This window comes from Terrapene carolina, unplaced genomic scaffold, assembly GCF_002925995.2.
Source record: "Terrapene carolina triunguis isolate 2854851 unplaced genomic scaffold, T_m_triunguis-2.0 Scaffold67, whole genome shotgun sequence".
Taxonomy (NCBI): Eukaryota; Metazoa; Chordata; order Testudines; family Emydidae; genus Terrapene; species Terrapene triunguis.
In genome coordinates, this window is record NW_020664418.1 from 20,513,740 (window position 1) to 20,534,539 (window position 20,800).

Consider the following 20,800-nt stretch of genomic DNA (forward strand, 5'->3'; position numbering starts at 1 on the left):
TGGCTAAGCACTGTGATGGGCAGCTAAGACTTGCGGAGCTCAAGGAAACTGTGGGAACACTACAGCCCTGATCCGGCAAACACTTACAGCTTGTCTGCATGGAAAGTTTTACCAGTATAATTACCCCAGTATTGTTAAGCTGCTATAACTCCCTGTGTGGACATTCTCATTCCAGAATAAGATTTTTCTTTCTTCAGCTTATCTTATACCACTTCCAAGGTGACATAAGCTAAAGCAGAAAAAGGCCCTATTATACTAGAATAAGGTTTTCTATCTATATAATCCATCTCCCAATGCAGTAGTAGCTAGATTGACGGAGGGTTTGTTGACCTGGCTGCATTTACAGTAGGGTTTAGGTCAGTTTAACTACAGCACTCAGGGGTGTGAATTTTTTACATCCTTGAGCACCGAACCTATGTTGACCTAACTTTTAAGTGCAGACCAGGCTTAAGAGTGTCAACATGGGAAGTTGTACCATTATTTTAAAATAACATATGATACCGGTATAACTTCTCATGTTGACAAGCTCTTACACATGCACCTAACTTCTGCTCTTGGGTAGTCCCACTGAAATCAAGGAGAATGCTCCCATGGCTAAAGTCAAGCATGTGAAAGTGTTTACCGGGCTGAGGCTTAGGAGTGATTTTCCCTCATGTCCCTAGAGTGCCTACCTGCAGTAGGACATGGTGACAAATATTAACTTGCTGTGGCTTTTATATAAAAATGTCTCGGGCAGCAGGAGAAACCCTTTGTACTGCTGATAGCGTTCTTTAAAAGGTAGTGTTTAAAACAGGCAGTTTCCAGATTGTTACTCTGATCTGTATTTTAGCCACCAAACAGAGGGCCATATTGAACCCTGCTCCTTGACTTGAATGGCAGTTTCAGGTGAGTAGGACTTAAAGATAAAGTGTAGAATGTGGGCCTCAGACTGATTAAATTATAAACCAAAAAAATGTAAGCAGGGATTCCGGACTTGCTAACAACTCCTCTGCTTATGAATAAGGCAGGAAGAAGGATGAAAGGGGAAATGCAAATATCTTCCTCTACAAGATAAGCAAAGTGTTTTCCTGTTTTAAGAAACCACTTTAAGAGAAAATGAAACATGTTTTTCAGTCTCTGGCAGGGAGAATTTTTCAAGCAGTGGAAGTATTCCTTCCACCTCAAGTAACTGCCACGTGACATGGCCAAAAGTAGTTTAAAAGCTATAAAGCTTTGGGGTGGGACTAAAGCAGCAGAGACCCTGAGACTCTTCTGGTCTTTGTGATAGATCTCCACAGTTCATCGTCTCTGAGTTGTGGAAGAAACACAGGGCCTCTTTGGGAAGTGCAAGAATATGGACAGATGGACTATGTAGCTACATAGTCCATGTTGGGAGAGGGAGCAGTGAGTGGCCTATCTCCAATGCTACTGCCACCCATACTGGACAGTTCCTGGGACCCAGCCTAGCTTCAGAGGTACCCAAGTTCAATCATCTCATAGGTCTTGCTAGCAACCCCTGTTTTTTTGCCTAGTGGGTTAAGATTTATACATTAGTCATTTTGATTTTTTTCCCTTCCACCCCGTAGATGCAGACTATAGTCATGTAGCATAACTGCAATTACTTTGCTTCAATAGTAACTTAATATGAAACCGATTTTAACACAGTCACTAATTTCTTTGAAGCCAGTGTTGGCAATTATGAAATAGATTAGACATTGGCAAGATCTTACAGAATAATTACAGGCTTCCTAAAGTAGTACAGTATAAATAATTACAGGTTTTAAAGTGTTATTGTGAGCAGAAATTTATACCGAAATTTCATCTTGCTCTTTGAAGCTGGGTATCATAACTCTCACCACGCCACTGCAAATGTTTGGCTTTCTGGAGTCTGGACAGCAGAATGTACCCTTTTCTTTTATTGTACAGCAAATGTTCTATGGTACTTTTATTTAAATTGGTATATAATTGAAACCTAATTGGACACTAGGGGCTAAAGCCTCCACTGGTATAGATCATTGTACCTCCATTAAAGTCAATGTAGCTATGTTGATCTACACCAGCTGAGGATGTGAAGCAGCTATCTGGTTGTAGTATAGGCATTATTAAAGAAGAGAGGCAACGGTAATAGTTCTGTTTTGAAAATTACACTCATGGCATTGTCAAAGATAATTACATCCGTTAATATGTAGCCAGGCGAATAAAGGGGAAAAAAATCAGTACAGCTGTTTCTTTTAGCTGAGTGTTTCAATTCCCACTGTGCTTTGCTATCATTGGTGAGGAAATCATGCAAATAGGGTCATCTTGTTGTGGTTTTAATTTCTTAGCACCTCTGTACTTGTCTGTTCCCCTCTAAGTAAGCGAGCACAGATTCATATTTGTTTCTATTCAGTATGCCAGTGTCTCGGACCAGATTCGTATCTATTTGAGCAGTGTAAATTCAGAGTAATTCCACTATCTTCACTGGAGCTAGTCCAAATTTACACTGCTATAACTTTTCTGTAGTTACCAACAACCCCTAAAACATTTTTTTCTCCTTCCTTGGTGGATTTTCCACATACACCAAGGTTTGTGAAGTATCTGTTTTTCTATGTTTTCCCTGTATCATTCAGGGAAATCATGATTTGAAAGAGATTGATGCACTTAACCATTGAAGCTTTCGATGGATCATTACCATGCATGTTATTTCAAATAAACTATTTGGTTATTAACATGCGACAGCGCTCTGTCTCTTTGGAGAATCAAGTGGCAAATTGAGCAAGACAATAACTCTCTACTTCTCAAAATGTTTTTTACTAGTCTAGGATTTGGCATGCCTGGTTACTCCAAGTCTACTTTTCTTCTGGATGCTGCATTGAGGAATACAGGAATCTTTGGGCCTGAACTTCACCAATAATCCATCTGTTAGGTTTGTTTCTGCACTATGCTTGAAAGCCTGCTGGCACCCCTCCTCCCCAGTTATCTGCAGGTTTCACTTGTCCCCTGATAGCTCAGGGTAATCAGGGTTGCACTGTAAATATTTTTGAGACTAGGCATGTGGGAGTGCTAGTTAAATGTTTTGGACCTTTATCAAGAACAATGTAGCAACTGTGTTTAAGTCATTTCTAAACAAACAATTTTGAATTGTTTATTGATGTTTATTCTCCTCTCATCTTCTGGCAAAGGTAGAATACAAGCTGGAAAATAAGCATCACAAGTAGCAAGAGAATAGTGAGTAAATTTACCTACAAAGATATGGTCTTGTTGGTAAAGAACAGGATGGGGAAATCAGGAGATCTCAATCTTATTCCTGGCTCTGACTGACTCACTGTGTGACCTTCTTCAAGTCACTTAACTACTTTGTGATTCAGCTTCCCCATCTGTAAAATGGCAATAATATTATTTACCTCCTTGGCCAAGTGAGGTTTAGCTCATTAACGACTGTAAAGTGCTTTGATGTATTTGAATGGAAAGGAGGATTATAGTAGTGCACCTACTGTTTTGTATTTGTCTCGACTGACTTTTTATCAGTTGTCATTTGTTATAGCAAACACAAACCAAATGCAGGTAGTAAACATCCACTTCTACCCAACTGGATTTGTATCAGTTTTTTTTTTAATTTGGTTTTGATCACATGAAACAATAGTTGAACTCAATTCCTAAAGCATTTACCTACAGAATGGGCTTAGTGACATCTGGCTGGTAAACAATAATTTACTTGAAAAAAAATTATCTTAGGAACTCATGAGGTTTTTGAATAGATACAATTTATTGAGTTTTGTGAGTTAGAAGGCTGGTTATTTTCTTCATTGTTCTCTCCTAAGGCCTTGCACTGGAAGTTGCTTTGGTTTAAAACGTAAAGTAGTTGGATCTTCTTACTGTTTAAGGTTCAGAATTCCTTTTAGGATATCATTGTATGGTCTACTGAAAATATGAACAATAAAGTATTAACACTTTCAATTTGTGATGCTTTAAGAAAAGTAGCACATTCTCAAGTTTTAATGTTTCACTTTCTGCCTCACTTCCAGTGTTTTCCACTTTGCTGCATTAATGTTTTAGGACGTGGCACATTTAATGTGTGTGGCCAATTGGAGTCATGCAAAGTAAATCTCCACATATTGAGATGAGAATGCGCTTTTTGAATGGAGTCCTCCATCTGAGAAGAACAGTCAGTGCTTGTTGTCATTGGCAAAATAACACATTATAATCCTAAAGTCCAACAACCAGCTGGCATGATAACCCTTGTCTATCCGGAGTGCTAAATCATGTTAGTTAACACATGTAACCCCTACCCCGAAGTGAGGCTCAAGCCTCTTTCCTGACGCTTGCTACATGGAGTGGCTTCTCCTCTCTCCTCATGCAGGATGGGACCTGGGTTCTTTTCTGATGCCTGATGCTTCTACCCAAGGTGATTCCCCACTGTGCCTGAGACACCAGGGATGCTGTCCTGGGGGGAAAATGGATAAAGGTACCACTGCTGGCAAGGAGTATAAAACTCCGTGCACAAGAAACAATACAGTACATCAACACAAACCCCAGCAAAGAAATGACACTCCCCAAAGTAACAATATAGCAAAGGTGGGCTTTATTTGGAGTTGGGAAAGGAAAGAGTTAGGGTTAACTAATAAGTACTAAACATTAATAAATCAACCAGTTCCCCACTTCACAACACTCACAACTTTTCCCAACCCCCAGCTTCCTCCCTGGCACCTTCCCAGGCAGATGGTAAACTGAGGATGAGTCTGGGGACGACTGCTGCAGCACTGTGAATGTTGGCCAGCTTAAACAAAAACAAAAATGGGGCGCTCTTACAATGTCTTTGTCCCTGGGTTGGGCAGGGTCCTTTCCTGGCTCCTTGGTCCAGAGTTCTTTGTGGGGGGGTCTCAGCTGACTCTGGGTCAGATCTCTGACACTCTGGATGCTGGTCTCTGCAGGGCTAGAACTGAGCCATGCAGCAGTTCAGACTCCCTTTGTGGGGAGGAAGAGTTAATCAGACTCCCTGGGCTCTGCTTCTCTCTCCATTCCAGTCCCCCCAACTCAAAGCTCATAAATGAAAATGAATCCAGATCCTGCTTCTGAGTCAGGCTGTGCCCTCCCGCTGAGAGGGCTGAGCACCCTGATTCATCATTGATCCAGCATACTATTTATCTATAGCATCCCATGCAGAAGCCTCCCTATAGGCTTCAACAGGAGTTTCTTATCCATTCTGTCCCACCCCTGGCTCCAGAGATGTTGGGAAATGGCACCAGAGGGCTCGGGTAGTTGTAGTCTATAGTGTAGGAGCCACAGAGGCTAAGTCCAGAGTTCAGGAACTGCAAATTCCAAGCAGGGGTACACATCTTGCAGCCCGGTGTCATTTCCCAGTGTAGACAAGTCCTCAGTGACATACTAGTCCCCCTCAAGCTATAGGTGGGATGAAAAACTGAAGTAATTTTGAAAGCATCAAAACATATTAGCATCAACTAGGCAGTAGATCAGCTGATATTTAATTGCTCGCTGTCATTTTAATCCATGCTGAGGTCATACTGGTAACGCTATTATGCATTGTGCTTCCTGCTCTTTTGTTAGAAAGAGGTAGGATCGCAAAGATAATGGGTGAAGGCACTGGACCATTCACAGCAATAATTTCTAAATGGTGGTGATAAATAGGCAGGCAAAGTTGTAGACTTATCAGTGAGGAGATATTAGTGCTTTGAATACTCTCAGCACAGATGCAGTTATCACTTAATTGACTTTACCTTAGGGAACACTTGAAAATCTCTTCACAATCATAAAGGAAAAACTTTTGCACTTAGTCCATAGCAGTCCTATATTCTGAGGCTATTATACTAATGGAGTTACAACAGAGAAGGGGAGAGCATACCACAGATCTGCTGCGGCACAAACAAGAACACCAGAATTAGTGTCTTGTTGCATCAATATATGGGCCCTTTCTACAGTAACTCCTTATTTAAAATCGTCCAGGTTAACGTAGTTACATTGCTGATCAATTAGAGAACATGATCGTTTAAAGTTGCGCAATGCTCCCTTATAACCTCGTTTGGCAGCTGCCTGCTTTGTCCACTGCTTGCAGGATCCTCTGTAAGAGCAGCCCCTCCTTGTTGGGATTAGAACCAGGGAGGGGGGGCGGTAGCCCCCCCTCAGCTCCCCTAAATTCCCTGTAAGGTATGTGGCTCAGCAGCTGCCCAGCATCAGTTCAGCTGTCCCTCCCCCCATTGCCATGCTGCTCCTGACCTGGCCTCTGCCTTGGAGCTGCTCCCTGGAGCTTCCTGCTTGCTGGGGGAGGGGGAGAAAGGGGTGCTGATATCAGGATGTCCTCCTGCCCCCAACCCCCGCTCCGTACCCCCTCTCCACAAAGCAGAGGAGGGGACAGGGCTCGGGGACAGAAGGGAGGGAGCTTGCTGGAAGCTGTTGCTTCCTGTCTGAACGGGCTGATCTGCTTAAAAGGGCAACGTACTTGAAGTGGGCTCAGTGTACTTAAAGGGGCAATGCACGTCTCTCGCTCTCACTCTCACTCATGCATGCACCCCCCAGCACTTTGGAAAGTCAGCACCTGTGCAGGCGTGCATGTGCTGTCAGGAGGAGGGAGTGGTGTGCTCCAGCTGGATAGCATGGGCTCATCATCCTGTTCAATTTTTGCAGGGAAGTGTTTGCAGTGACTGCCCTGCATCTATTTTGTTTCCTCCCTCTTGCCTCAGTCCATGCTGCCTTGTAGAGTGTGAGGCTACATTAACAACAGCGTATTAACCCTTGAGTGCTCAGCCGAATGCTAGTTCATCATTTAGCAGCAAGGCATTCCCTGGGAAATATTCCACCCTCTTACTCTAGGACCTCAACCAAGCTTTACAATCATTCATTGCTGTGTACAGCATTAAACTGTTTGTTTAAAATTGTTTAAAACTTATACTGTATAGGTATATAATGTCTTTTTTCTGGTGAAAAAAATTTCCCTGGAACCTAACCCCCGCTATTTACATTAATTCGTATGGGGAAATTGGATTCGCTCAACATCGTTGTGCATAAAGTCGCATTTTTCAGGAACATAACTACAACGTTAAGTGAGGAGTTACCGTATATAAGAACTCTCACAAATGAACACCTTTGGCTTGATTTGTCGCTGTTCTCTCAGAATTCCATTGACATCAAGGGAGCTAAACTGGAGTGAACCTGGAATGCCACAGTGCTGAATTGGGCCCATTGTTTCTAGAGATCCATGATTCCTGGGACACTGCAGGCTCCCCCTAATAGTAGAGGCAGAGTAAGGCTGGTGGGATGCCCAGAACATGTAGCTACCAGTTCCAGCAGAAGGCCCAGATCCATGCAAACAGGATCATATCCTGCAGATGCTCTCAACCCACCTGTAAACCCTGTCATTCGCTCCCCAAATACCCTAGAAATCTGTGGCTGCCTTGTTGCCTTCCATGGCATGTAAAAGCCACAGAGGGAATTTGTGCTCAACTGCTCCCTTGAGAGGGAAACATGATGTGAAGAGTGCCCATTTACCAACTGCGCACGTGGCTGGCTGGCTACACCTGTCACAGCTGCTCGGTGTCCAGCTTGTACCATTGGCATCGGAGGGGCTAGATGTGCCTGTATGGTAGGATTGGGAGGGCAGGCACATATAAGGTGGCCATTCATGCATCCCCAGAATACTGGACATTCCAGTGCTTCTGAAAATGGGGTGACCCTATCCCACCTGAGGTCATGCCACATGGGGGTAGAGTGGCACATCTTCAAAATGGCATCCCCCATCTGTGATACCACCAAAACCACATCTGGTTTTGTCTCAGTACCAGGCAGGGGACAAACCATTTAAAAACAGGACTGTCTGCTTAAAACCAGAGAAAAACCTAGGCCCGTATCCCCCATTCTTCCTGTCATGTTGCCCAGCAGAAGGGGAGGGTATACACTCCTAATAGCCACTTTTCTAATCTTAGTTTTCAATCCTATATTGGTCAGAATTAAAGGTGAATATTTTGAATTTTGTAGAACTTTTGTGGACATAAGATTATTTGCAATTGTGGACTATTCACTGTAATGAAAGCTCCTATTTCCTGTACCAAAAGCAGTTGAGACATAGGGAGCAGTGTCTGGTAATGCAAGTCTGGCTAAGAGAGGTGAAAACATTATCTACTTATCTGAATAAGGAGGGCTGGTTGTGTGAATAATTGTGTTGGAGACTGAGCCCCATTATTTATTATCTTGCAGGTTCATAGCTAAAAGTGACCAGTCATTTGGGGACTGATGTCATTAAAAACCTCAGACTCAACACAGTTGTCTCTCTGGGAAAGACGCTAATTTTGTTTTGCACTCATTTTAAAATTTCCCTTTTAAAACATTCGGATTTTATTGGTATTGTTCTTTCGACAATGTTGATTGCTACAGCCATTATTTCAAGGCTTAATTTTTCATGTTTGTTAAAGTAAGATTTGGCTTAAGGCAAAATGCGTAAGGGAATGGAATTAGTATGTCCATTTTCTTCCAACCTCAAATAAATACATAAAAGGGTTTTAACAACTTTAAATTGGATTTTGGAGTGTCAGCTGACTTTAATAGCCTGTGTACACAAATAAAACCAGTAGAGCTGATTATTGTTCCTGGGCTCTGAGATACACTTATGTAATCATTAATCTTTCTCACCTCTGTATCTGAAGCAGATTATGATGGCACTGTCATTTTGAAGTGTTAAATATGTTAAACTTAACTTTAGTTTACCTATATCCATAATGCAGATGTCCTGTGACTAAGGATCTGTAATAATGAGGAACTTATATGTTTCAGCAGTATATTAGCATGCTGCTGCTGCTGTAGAATTTGACCTTAGATACATTTTGATGCAACATAAAATATTCATATGTGAAAATACCTTGGAAATGTATGGTTGTATTTTTTTTTTCAAATTCAAATCATCAGTATAACTAATATTGAACAGCAACCAGATCTGTTTTATCCACACTCTGAGGTGGTTTTATCATTCATAGACAGGAAATTAAATGCTGTAAAGTGGGTGTGCAAAACAAGAATTTATGATGGATACCGGTAGATTGTAGCACCATACTCTAGTTATGGTTGCAGAACAGTTTCCATTAGAATCTCCTCTTTTTCAGAGGCTTATAATTTTCTAAACCATTCTGTTTTTTAGGAGGGGGAGGAGATGAAATTTTCCTTGCTTGGTCTCACAGATGATTTCTCAGCTTTGAACATAGCCATTTTGGAGATATGGTAGAGTGGGGGGAGGAGAACCACAGAAAAAGGTCTACAGCAAAAACATCTGAATTTTGCAACTTGGCATGGACATTATTCTAATGGGCAGCTGTGCAAGTGCATGGTTTAAAGAAAGCATTCTGAAATGAGCTGTAACCTATAAGTGATGGAAAACTCACATCTGAGCATGCCCAGTGGATATCTGAGCAGTTTTCTTTAAACACAGCCTATGGAACTCCCATCCACTTGTACATCACATTGCACCTTCTGCCTGCTAATTTCCTAGATCCATGAACTGCTGCTTTCAGGGTATTGCTGGGAAAATTTGAATGTGGCAAATTGAAACCGCATTATATTGAACTTGCTTTGATCCACCGGAGGTTCATTAGCCCCGCCCTCCCCCCGGAGCACTGCTTTACCGTGTTATATCCGAATTCATGATATATCGGGTCGCGTTATATTGGGGTAGAGGTGTATAGGAGAAAGTGTCTTGTAATGGTCATCCTAGAACAGTGGTTCCCAAACTTTAACAACCTGTGTACCCCTTTCACTAAAATGTCAAGTCTTGTGAACCCCCTCTTAAAAATAATATTTCCAGGGATTTTCTCCTTTACCTGAGTATAAATTATAAAAGCAGTGATCTTGGAAATATAATTTTTTTTGTGACGTGCTTATTACACACTATGTATTATTAATTATTATTTATAATTACAGTATTTTTTATTGCATTATGAAAACGGCAACACTCTTCCAAGATTTCACTTTCGTAGCTTGTATCGCTTTGAATAAGCCTGTTATAAGACAAGGCTCCTATGTTTCATCAAGGAGTATCAGATGTGAAACAGCATGAAGGTATTTAAGAAGCCAACTCAAAGAGTTCCTCCTACACAAGCATTCAGGTCTTGAGCAGTCCAGGCAAACAACACATGTTACAACAAAGCTTAAACTTGTTCTTCATAATAATTTTAAAAACAATACTAGCTGCCTATTTAATTTTAAAAACAGCAAAAAATATCAACCTTCAAGACTCCTTATAAGAAATGGAAAGGGAGGTGAAGTCTCCTCAGTGTGATAGATCTGCTTGCTTTGATCTGCTTAGCTCTTGGAAGTCTAGGGGCTCCGGGCTGCTGGCCCCATGCTGCCTGGGGTCCCTAGGGACAGCTCTGTCCGCCATTAGGGAATTTTCCCCCGAGAACCCCCTGTAACATTTCACGAACCCCCAGGGGTTCACGAACCCCAGTTTGGGAACCACTGTCTTAGAATATGGAAAGGAGACTAAGTGTTGCAAGAGTTAAGGATATGTGAAAGGTTTTCAGATGTGATATTGAAATACCATACATGGTAGATTGAATTTACAGTCATACATATTATCTTTAATAGAATTATCTTGGGTCACATGCTCTAGCCAAGTCCTAGATTGTTCTTTCCACCATTCCAGTCTCTCCTAAAACCCTGTGTGAATGTTCCCCATGGAAGTAGGCTCAGCAGGGCTGAGGCTGGGGGGCTGAGGAGTTGCTGCGCCCAAGCATTCTTCTTTTACTGGGCACAAATATCTAAAATATTAACCTAGGCTTTGCATCAGCATCACCCTCCGAGCAGAGCTCCTGCAGGAGTCATACTGTATGGGGGCAGTGAGGGGGGAATAGTCAGGAGGGTGCACAGAAGCTATTCAGAGGCAGAGTATGACCACTAAGGAAGATGACGGGGACATTATCCATCACATCAATATTTCAGTCTCTGCGGACGATATTGCTCCAACAAGCAAAGAGCTCATCCTGTGAGGGAAGAAAGCAGCCCTCTATGGGGATAAAAGTAATATTATTCATTTGAAAGATGTTGGACCTTACAGGAGGAGTTGGGTTTGAGTTCCCATTACTGAGTGAAACTAGAGATGGTCCATAACCAAATGTCTCTCAGAAAAGGAGTAGTCACCACAGTTGCCAACTTTCACGTGGTAAATAAGCACCCCGACTTTCACAATAAGCCAAAATCAAGCTAATCCCATTTCAAAACAAGCCAATCCCTAAGAACCCCAACACTGTATGTGACTAGATCCCTCCAGTATGCAGTCTGGAACTGTGGTGGGCCCGCTGTGCACCCCTGACTCACTCTCTCCCCTCCCCCCCCCCTTTGCCCCTGTTTGCCTCTGCTTGCCAGGAGCCGATCAAAAAAAAAAAAAGGGAGCAACAAACTACAAGCTAAAAATTAGCCAACAAGTAACTCACAAGCCAATTAAGCCAAAAACAAGCCCAATTTCTGCGGTTTTTTCCGCAGGTTTGGCATGAGGTTTAAGCTTCTCTTCCCACTGTCCAATATGCATTGACTGCAGTGACATCTACAGGTTAAGAAATGCACAAGAGCTGCAATTTATCCTGTTGCTTATAGATGTCAATAGAATTTTATAGATACATTTTTCTTTCCCTTCAGATGGAGAAAACATCTATTATAATCAACATTTTTGGTGCTTGCCACTAGAAACTAAGTAGGTAACTGACTGCAATAGCTGTGGATTTGGCATCCTCTGAAATAGTTGTCTCGCTATTTAATTAAGGGACCTGATTACATTTCCTATGAAAAGGCAAAGCAGCATATGTGCACTAGAGATGATGCTAATGAAAAACACACTTTTTTATCTTTATTAGTGGTAAAGGGATTAATATAAGGAGATGGTGCATAGACTTGGGTAGAGTAGACAGCTCTGATGATCCTAATTTGTTGATTATTTTTAACATTGATGTGCTTTTAATAGCCAAGTATTATAGGAAGCCCAACGTACAGAATAAATGCCCAGAACTTTTTACCACAAATGGACCCAGGAAGTTCTGTTTAGAGGGAGAGAAGTTGAGTGATAGTGAGTGGAAACTTTTTGACTATTCTGAGACTTTGAGCCTATGGTTGGTTGTTATTGTACATCTATTAGATGAATCACTTTAATGTGAAAATTTAAACTAGACAGAGTATATCTTTGTATGAGAAACTAATTGTGCCACTTGGCATGCAACATCAAAGGAAATCTTTTTAATGACATCAAGTTCCCATGCAGCCAAAATAAAGGAAAATATTTTTTAAATGCAGATGTAGTCACTTCAGTTTGGAAGAACTCCTTGTCTCGGTGAGATGGTTTCTCTGCTCATTTTACTTATAAAAGGTAAATTCAGATTTTAGAGTGGGTTTTCATCAAAGCTCAGCTCTCTTGTGAGGAAGTGGCTTATATGCCATCTGTGGTTGACAAGCTTTTAACATAATCACTCAAAGTAGCACTTCTGAGTGCTCCAAGGAACACATCCTGCGATTCTCTCTGAGGCAGAACTCCCAATGAAGTCTCTATGCCCTAGCAAAGGCACTGGAGAAAGCCAAGTCATGATAAAGTGTTCTGTTTAAAAGGATACTACCTTGATTGTGATCTCATCTGTTTAATTTTACCTTCTGGATTCTGGAAATTACCACTAAACTGGTATATGACTTAGCCTAATGGTACGTGTAAACAAATTAATGCATACATGTTATGATTGAGGAATAGGGATGCAACAGTTTGTTAAACACACTCAGCTTTTTAAACAATATTCTGCAGTGTTATTAGCTATAAAAGTGTACATGTGCAAAGGATGCAAAAGGTGGAACTACCGACAATGCAGATCATGTTTTAGCCTCATTAATACTGACACGTATTTTTAACAATTCAGGAGCCTAACTGTCACCTTGTTAGCATTAATGAATTTAGCTGAACTTGTTAATAATGTTGACACAATATTGCAAGCTGATTAGCTTTCCCACCTGCTTTTTTCTAGTAACAGTAGGTGTCATTTGATTTTTGCTAGTGCAGATAGTAATAAGGCTATTGAACTGAGGTGTAATTTTGCAAACAGATAACACAAATGTATGTGGCTCTTTTGAAGAAAAAGCAGCCACATTTAATGTTTTATATACAGGGCCAGCTCCAGCTTTTTTGCCGCCCCAAGCAGCGAGAAAAAAAAAAAAAAAGATAAAGCCACGATCGGCGGCACTTCGGCAGCAGCTCTACCACACTGCTTCATTCTTCGGTTGCAATTCGGCGGCCTGTCCTTCCCTCCAAGAGGGACTGAGGGACTTGCCGCCGAAGACCCAGATGTGCCGCCCCTTTCCATTGGCCGCCCCAAGCACCTGCTTCCTTCGCTGGTGCCTGGAGCCGGCCCTGTTTGCATAGTTAAAAGATGAACATTAGACATTTTTTAAGTACCCTTCCCACCACACTATGAAATGCTGGTGTAAGACCCCCTATGAAGCAAACCTAGCATAATTCAACTGCCAACTATATTTAACTTCATAATCCTGCATATGGCACGATTGTACACCTTTTGGGTGGAGGCTACAACAGTTGCTTCTTAAGTTTAGTTAAATAATGATTTAGAAGCATGCTTGCCACATGTAAAAAAAGCCATTAAAATAAAGATCAGTATAGTGAGATGTGATATTTCTGGCAGATTTGTTAAACGTTTGCTTAAAATTTTAAAAGTACTAGGTAAATTCTTCTTTTCTCTTTTAGGTGGTGGGAAAACACAGAATTTAAAAATGTTCCCATAAATAAATGTGTTTGTTGAGGACAAGAAGCTTGGGGAAAGTGATGTGGATGTAATGAAATGAGAATTTCACCAGCTAATGGTAGAAAATCCAGCCTAAAACATGAGATAAATTCTGCTCTGGGTTAATCCATGAAAGTATGGAAATTTTTTTGTTTGATTTATTTTTATTTTTGGAGGCGGGAGGGAGAGCCTTTCTTCAAAACGAAGAAAGAAATTTCTCTATTTTCTGGTTTTTTATTGAAAAAAATATTTTTTTTCAGTTTTTCTTCTAAAAATGGAAAGCATTAGGGTTGTGTGTTTTTTTTTTCAAAACAAAACAAAAAAAATTTTCCAAGAAAAATACTTACCATTGTCCAAACAGCTGGTAATATGGCATTATTCCAGATTTACACTGCGGGTGCTAAATCTGGCTTTCCTATCCCTTTCCATTGTCGCTAGCAAAAGAGAAACCAACATGCAGACCCCATTCAGTACACGTTACTTCTTTGAATGCACGAGAAAAATAAACTATGAAAACTTCACAATCCCCCAGCTAGATAAAAGACATAAGGAGACACACAGTGCCTCAAGATCAGAAGTCTTCAGGGTACCACTCCTCAGAGCACAGGAGCATAGGCCTACCAGCTCATTTTTTTGACAGAAAATATGGATTGGCGTCTCCTAGCAGTAGAACACCATAGTATACAGCATATGACAATGGGACCATACAAGTATCCCTGCTATATGTGCTCATCTTCACAAGTGACCAAGGTTAGTGGTTATCTCCAAAAAGAAATTAGGTATGACTAAAGTTCTATGAACCTTAGAGTCCTGTAACATCATCCAGCCTGGGTCAACTTCTCTGCTTACTGAATAAAGGCAGTAGCAACTCTGAACAGAAACTTTATTTAGAGAAGCTGCTGTTCACCATTCTCAAGTGCTGTTACAATAAGCTGAACTTGGGTTTACTTTTAAAAAACAAACAAACATTTTTCATTACATGTAAATTGGGATGTTTGTGCATCTAAATAGTTAATATTGCCGTGTCAATGGCAGTTTTTTATGGCTATGTAATTATGTTCCCAAATCTTGTTTGTTAAATGTAAAAAAATATAGCTAACACGGTAGCTGAAATTCTAGACTTCAGATACCTTGCAGCAGTGTTGTGCATGTCCATGGTACGTTTGATCCGAGCATCTCAAAGCACCTTAGAAGCAGGAAAAGGGCAAATAGCCTGTTGGGGGGGAGAATTCATTTCCAACTGGAGCCCAATAAAGCTCCCTAGTGCACGTCCCAGTTTATTTGGCTATGCACCAGTGTGATGGGATAGCTTGCCCCCTTAACGGTAAGTGGTTCCTAGTAGTCAGCCCATCCTTGTGATGAGGTGTTGCCCTTTAACATTCTGAAAGGTCTGACATATATACCTAGGAGACCTAGGAGATATTGATAATGAGGAAGTGGTCTGGGAAATAAGTGGTTCTTGGGAGGAAATCCCATCACTGTGACTTTAAAGGCTCAAGATCCAAAGCTTTGCAGAGAGGGCAGGGGGAGACTGTCCATTCACCCAAACAATGGGGGTGAGTTGGGAGAAGGGGAAGGATGAACATAAATGCTGCTTCCTCCCTCATGGCAGGGCAGACTCTAGCAGGAGAAGGCTGTCCGATGTACTCTGAGTACTAATTGGGGAAAGGGGCCAGCTGAGAAAGAAGCTGGCTAACTTACAACCCAGCTCTGATGAGGAGAGCTGGGGCCTCCTATTTAAGCAGGGCTAGAGAGACTGAAAGGTAACCCAAAAGGGACTGGGAAGAGGGTAGGCTTCAGAGAAACCACAAAGGTCAGAAAAGCCTTTTGTTTGGACTTATTATCCTGAAAGGGGATTGAACTCCGTGACCCTGCTGGATGGCTGAGCAATGTGAACCCTGGGAGAGAGAGAAAACCCTGGGACAGGAGGAGGAAACTTGAGGAAGGGAGTACCTGCAGTGCCACACATAGCTGGCACCACAGGGCAGTCACACCCCCATGGCAACCATGTATAGGATTTAACAGTAAAGACTAATAAGGCTCAAGATATTTGTTTGGGGTAGAGAATTATCATTTCCATTATACAGGAAGGGAAATGGAGGCACAGACTGATGTCCAAATTAACACAGCAGGACAGCACTGAAATCAGAAATAGAATGCCCATCTCCTGAACTGCTGTCCTAGCCAATGTTAACTCTGATTTAGGATAAGCACATTGTTGCCATTTCTTAAATGAGGCTGTACAATGTATTTTTTCTGATTATGAAGACCTGTTTTACTGAAATGGTATTTAGAATCATGCTGCACATTGAACATACCCCGTTTCTGTTCCACTCCCATTCATGCCTTGGATGGCCCATACAGTTAATTTAAAAGTAAAAGAAAGGGCCAGAATTGTTAAACATGTTTGATTCACAAATGTGTGCTATTCAGGCTCTGGAGAAAGTCGCCCAGCTCTGTTTTGTATGAGAAGGCAACAGGTTACAGGATGATCCTGCCATTTTATTAAACTTGGAAGCCTTTTTTTACCTTGTTGAAATAGTCAAACCAGTCTTAAAATACCTTGGCTTTGGCACGCACCGGGCCTTGCATGGGAGGACCTCTCCCCTAGGGTTACCATATGTCCGGGTTTCCCTGGACATGTCCGGCTTTTGGGTCTTTAAATAGCCGTCCGGGGGGAATTTGTAAAAAGCTAAAAATGTCCGGGATTTCTCCCCGGACGGCTATTTAAAGACCCAAAAGCGAGGACAGGGCAGCCGCGCTGGGGGAACCGCGGCAAGCCGGCGCCACTCACCTTTCCTCCCTGGGCCCTGGGGCAGCACGCAGCTGAGAGCTCCCGGCGCGGCGGCGCCAGCCCACGGGGCCCCCCGCCTGGCCGACAGGAGCCTGCAGAGCGCAGCCCTCCCCCTGCCCCGGCACACAGAGAGGCAGGGAGGTCTCCCTCCCCTGCGTGCTGCAGCGGGGCGGGGCTTGTAGACTCGGGCAGAGAGACCCCCCCGCCCCTGCCCCCCTCCCCTCGACCCGACCCAACCGTAGGAAGGAGCCAGAAGGACTGGGAGGGACCTGCCTGCTGGATGCTTCCTGGGAGCCGCTCCAGGTAAGCACTGCTGGGCTCACCTGGCGCCCTGGCAGGTCCCTCTGGGGGGGCTCCCCTCAGCCCCACTGCCCTCAGCCCCCACCCTGACCCTGTTCCCTCAGCCTCCCCCGCAGGTCCCCTTGTGCCCCCAACCCTCAATCCATTGCCTTCAGCCCCCCTGACCCTGTTCCCTCTGCCTCCCCCACAGTCCCTCCCCTTCCCCCATCATCTCACCTGACCCACTGCCCCCAGCCCCCACCCTGACCCTGTTCCCTCAGCCTCCCCTGCAGTTCCCCCTGTACCTCCCACCCCGAACCCACTGCCCTCAGTCCCTGCCCCCGTTCCAACAGCCTCCCCCACAGTCCCCCTGCTCCCCCCAACCCACTGCCCTCAGCCTTGCCCTACCCCAAATCTCTTCTTCAGCCTCCCCCGTCATCCCACCCCCTCAACTTCCCACCATTCCAGTACTGCTCCCCTCTGTCTCATCCCCTCCAGACCCTGTCCCTCTCCCCAACCCTCCCCAGCCCAGCCCCATTGTCTCCCCTGCCCCACCCCACTCTACACAGCTCTCTCTACCCTGTCCCATTCATGCTCCCCTGAGCCCCTACCCTACTCCCCCAATCCCAGTCCTGTCCCATCCCCCTCAACCCCCCCCAGTCCCAGTCCTGTCCCCCTCAGTTCCTCCACCCTGCTTCCCCCGGTCCATCCCCACACACCCACCGACTCCCTCGACCTCCCTCCCCCCAATCCCACTGCCTGGACCCACCCCCGTCCCACTCAGGACATGCATGAAAAAGAAGCAATGGGCTTAAATTGTAGCAAGGGAGAGTTAGGTTAGACATTAGGAAAAACTTCCTAACTGTAAAGGTAGTTAAGCACTGGACAAATTACCTAGAGAGGTTATGGAATAGCAGTCATTGGAGTATTTTAAGAGGTTAGACAAACACCTGTCAAGGATGGTCTAGTTGTTATTACTCAGTCCTGCCTCAGTGCAGGGGTTTGACTAGATGACCTGTTGATGTCCCTTCCAGTCCTACATTTCTGTGATTCACACTGAATTGCCTTGTGCCACTGTCTAGTAGTAGTGGCACACAGTTCTCTGACATGCAGGTTTATAAAATTGTAGTTAATATACAGTTTAGAGTATAGCAATTTTAAAGCTCTGCATGTTCAGACCAACTGAGCTGAAAATTGTGATCTTGTATTCAAAACTATTAAGATGTGGGCTGAAATAAAATCAGCATGAATTGCTCAACAATATCAATGGAATCAGTATTGCGCTGCTATATATTGTAAAACATTACAGTGAAATCTTGCAAGTATTACATAGCACGCTGCCTTGCCCAAGTGGTAACTAAGCATAACATCTTCCTGTTTCAACATTCTTAACTTGTATCCCTCCTAGAAGTTGTTTTTTTTCAAACACTGACTGCTGCTAAGTTATGAGTTTTAACAGGTTTTTTTTCTTTTAAACCACAGCACTGAATGTTATTCTAAAATTGTTTTCCAAATATTCTTAAACTCCCAGTTTATCCCCCGCTGATGTTCATTGTGAAAAGTATTGCAGGTCTAATAATAATATTTGGCACTTTTGTAATTCACTGTCCAACATGTGTTTTGTGCCCTCCTGTGGTGGATTTTTAGAGGATAACTGTATAGCTACCAGCTAAGGGAGTTATAGCTTGAACTCAAGTAGTAGAAGCTCATGCTTTTAAGTCTGGATGGCTCGGGTTCAATCTTTGGTGACTAGTTATGATGGAGGTTGCTACACTTATAATCCCTTTAATCAGAGGTTCTGAATATGCTTTGTTGTAGGCAGAACTAGCCTATAGTTAAGCAACCGAAAATTTAGAATGGGAAGTGTTGAAATGTTGGGAAGCCTTATAATTTTGCCAATCTGGAATGAACATCCCATCTGAGGGATGGGGGCGGGGAGAGAGGAGAGTGAGACAGGACCAGGAAACTGGGACAAGGAATCCAGAGTGGTAGTGGGGGGCAGTTGAAATCAGATGAGGAGCTGGGGCGGGTTAGACAGCAATAGGATAGACATAGACTGGAGGGGACGGGGAAGAAGGGTCTTTGACTACTAGAGACCACTCTGTTCTCTGAACATTTGATTCGCGGGAAGCAGGGGAGGGGGAAGAGTAGGGGGCGGAGCGTTCAGGGGAGGGGGCGGAGTCGGGGCAGGGAATTTGGGGAAGGGGCGGAGTTGGGGCGGGGAAGGGGCGGAGTTGGGGCAGGGCCAGGGGCGGAGTTGGGGCGGAGCCGGGGCCCCTTGGAGTGTCCTCTTTTTCCAGGACTGCAATATGGTAACCCTACTCTCCCCTTCTCCTTTCTCTGCTCTTTTCCCCCTCTCCCATTTGCAGTAATTTTAGTTCATTTATTTTGTAACTGCAGTGAAGTAATGATTATGCTACATGCTGTGGTTGGTGACTGCATCATCTTCTCCGTCGGGGAGAGGGGCAGAATCTGTGATCACAGCTGGTAATTGAGTTTTTTGTTATGCCGGGTATGTTGTCTTATCCTCAAAAAATGTTACAAGATGAGTATCCTTAAATACCATCTTGTTATGTTATTAAAATATACACTAAAAGATTAATCTAAAGAATTAATTGTTCTTAAATGTCCAGTCTTCTATATTTTCATGCATTTCACAAAGCTGTGATTTTTTTTTTTAAAGCACGCTTTACAGCTAGTGAAGAGATTTTTCAGAGGAAATTGCTTTCAAATAACCGATGGAACACTTTTATACACACGTGTGTGTGTGTGTGTGTGTGTGTGTGTGTGTGTAAAAGTGTTCCATCGGTTATTTGAAAGCAATTTCCTCGGAAAAATCTCTTCACTAGCTGTAAAGCGTGCTTTAAAAAAAAATGCGCAGCTATATATATACCCCTGCAGTCCTTCACAAGATCATGATGAATGGAAAGTAGAAATAAACAAATGTACTGTATTTTGTGTCCAGCAAGACAGTGAAGTTAAAGTAAACAGTCTAGCAATGAAGGCTTGATTCAAGACTAGATGCTTTGATAACAGGCCAGAACTTCAGCTGGTGTACAATCATAATTCCATTGACTAAAATGGCGCTAGGTTGATTTACATCAGCTGAGGATCTGGTCCAGTGCTTCTTATGAATAGCTGTGTTTTCTGCTTGCATGCTGCTGTCTAAGTTGGGAAAACCAAAATGTGAACTATCTTTTCTTATCTGTTTAGTTCATGTCATTCTTGGTCTTTCCAAAACAGATGTTTGACTGCACTTTAAGAAATTGTTATTGACTTCAAATACTCTTGAGCAATAACCATCTTTGTGTCTTCCCAATAGAAAAACAAACATTGTCTAAAACTTCATTATAAACAGCTAGTTGGGGGAGACTTTTAAAACTTGCATGGTTAATGCTTTAAACTGTTTGCCTGTGTACCTTAGGTGCCAGCATTTTCATTGTTGGCTGTCCTTGCACATCTGTGCTCATGTGCCCAGCAGTGTCATACACGTTCTCTGGATGTGACAGTCCTAATCCTTCCTTAGGTATAGACTTGACACTTAGTTGATTGCTGTTGTATTCCAGCCTGCAATGTGGTGGCTTCATAATGTGACTACTGTTCAATGCAAGAGCCATCTCTACCTGTCATGCCCTCAGCAAGCATTTGGGAAGAACATCTAGTTTTCAGATGCAAATTAGATTGCACTTTTTTCTCTTTATGGCAGCAGCCAACTGTGGGTGGCAGAGGCGCTGCTGTTTAGTTCATGACAGGTGTCTGCTGCATAATACAAAAATCCTTATATTCAGCCACCGTGTCCAGTTTTGTGTGTGTAACTAACTGTGCCTTCAAAGCGAACAGGCACTTGTACAGGGGCTTAAAAAGATATAATGTTTTTATCCTTTCTCAGTGCCATCAGTTGCGTTCATAAAATCAATGAATGGCTTGAAGTCCAATGGAAGTGAGTCTGAACATAAGGATAAAAGTCAAGGTGTCTTTCACATGTATGCATGACATACCCAAGTAGCAT

At 43.0% G+C, this 20,800-nt stretch overlaps 1 protein-coding gene across 2 annotated transcripts in view; it reads left to right on the forward strand.

The window, feature by feature from the left end:
* RORA (RAR related orphan receptor A) overlaps positions 1–20,800 on the forward strand; it is a 97,231-nt gene that overhangs the window by 36,191 nt on the left and 40,240 nt on the right. The gene's annotated exons all lie outside the window — the stretch shown is intronic.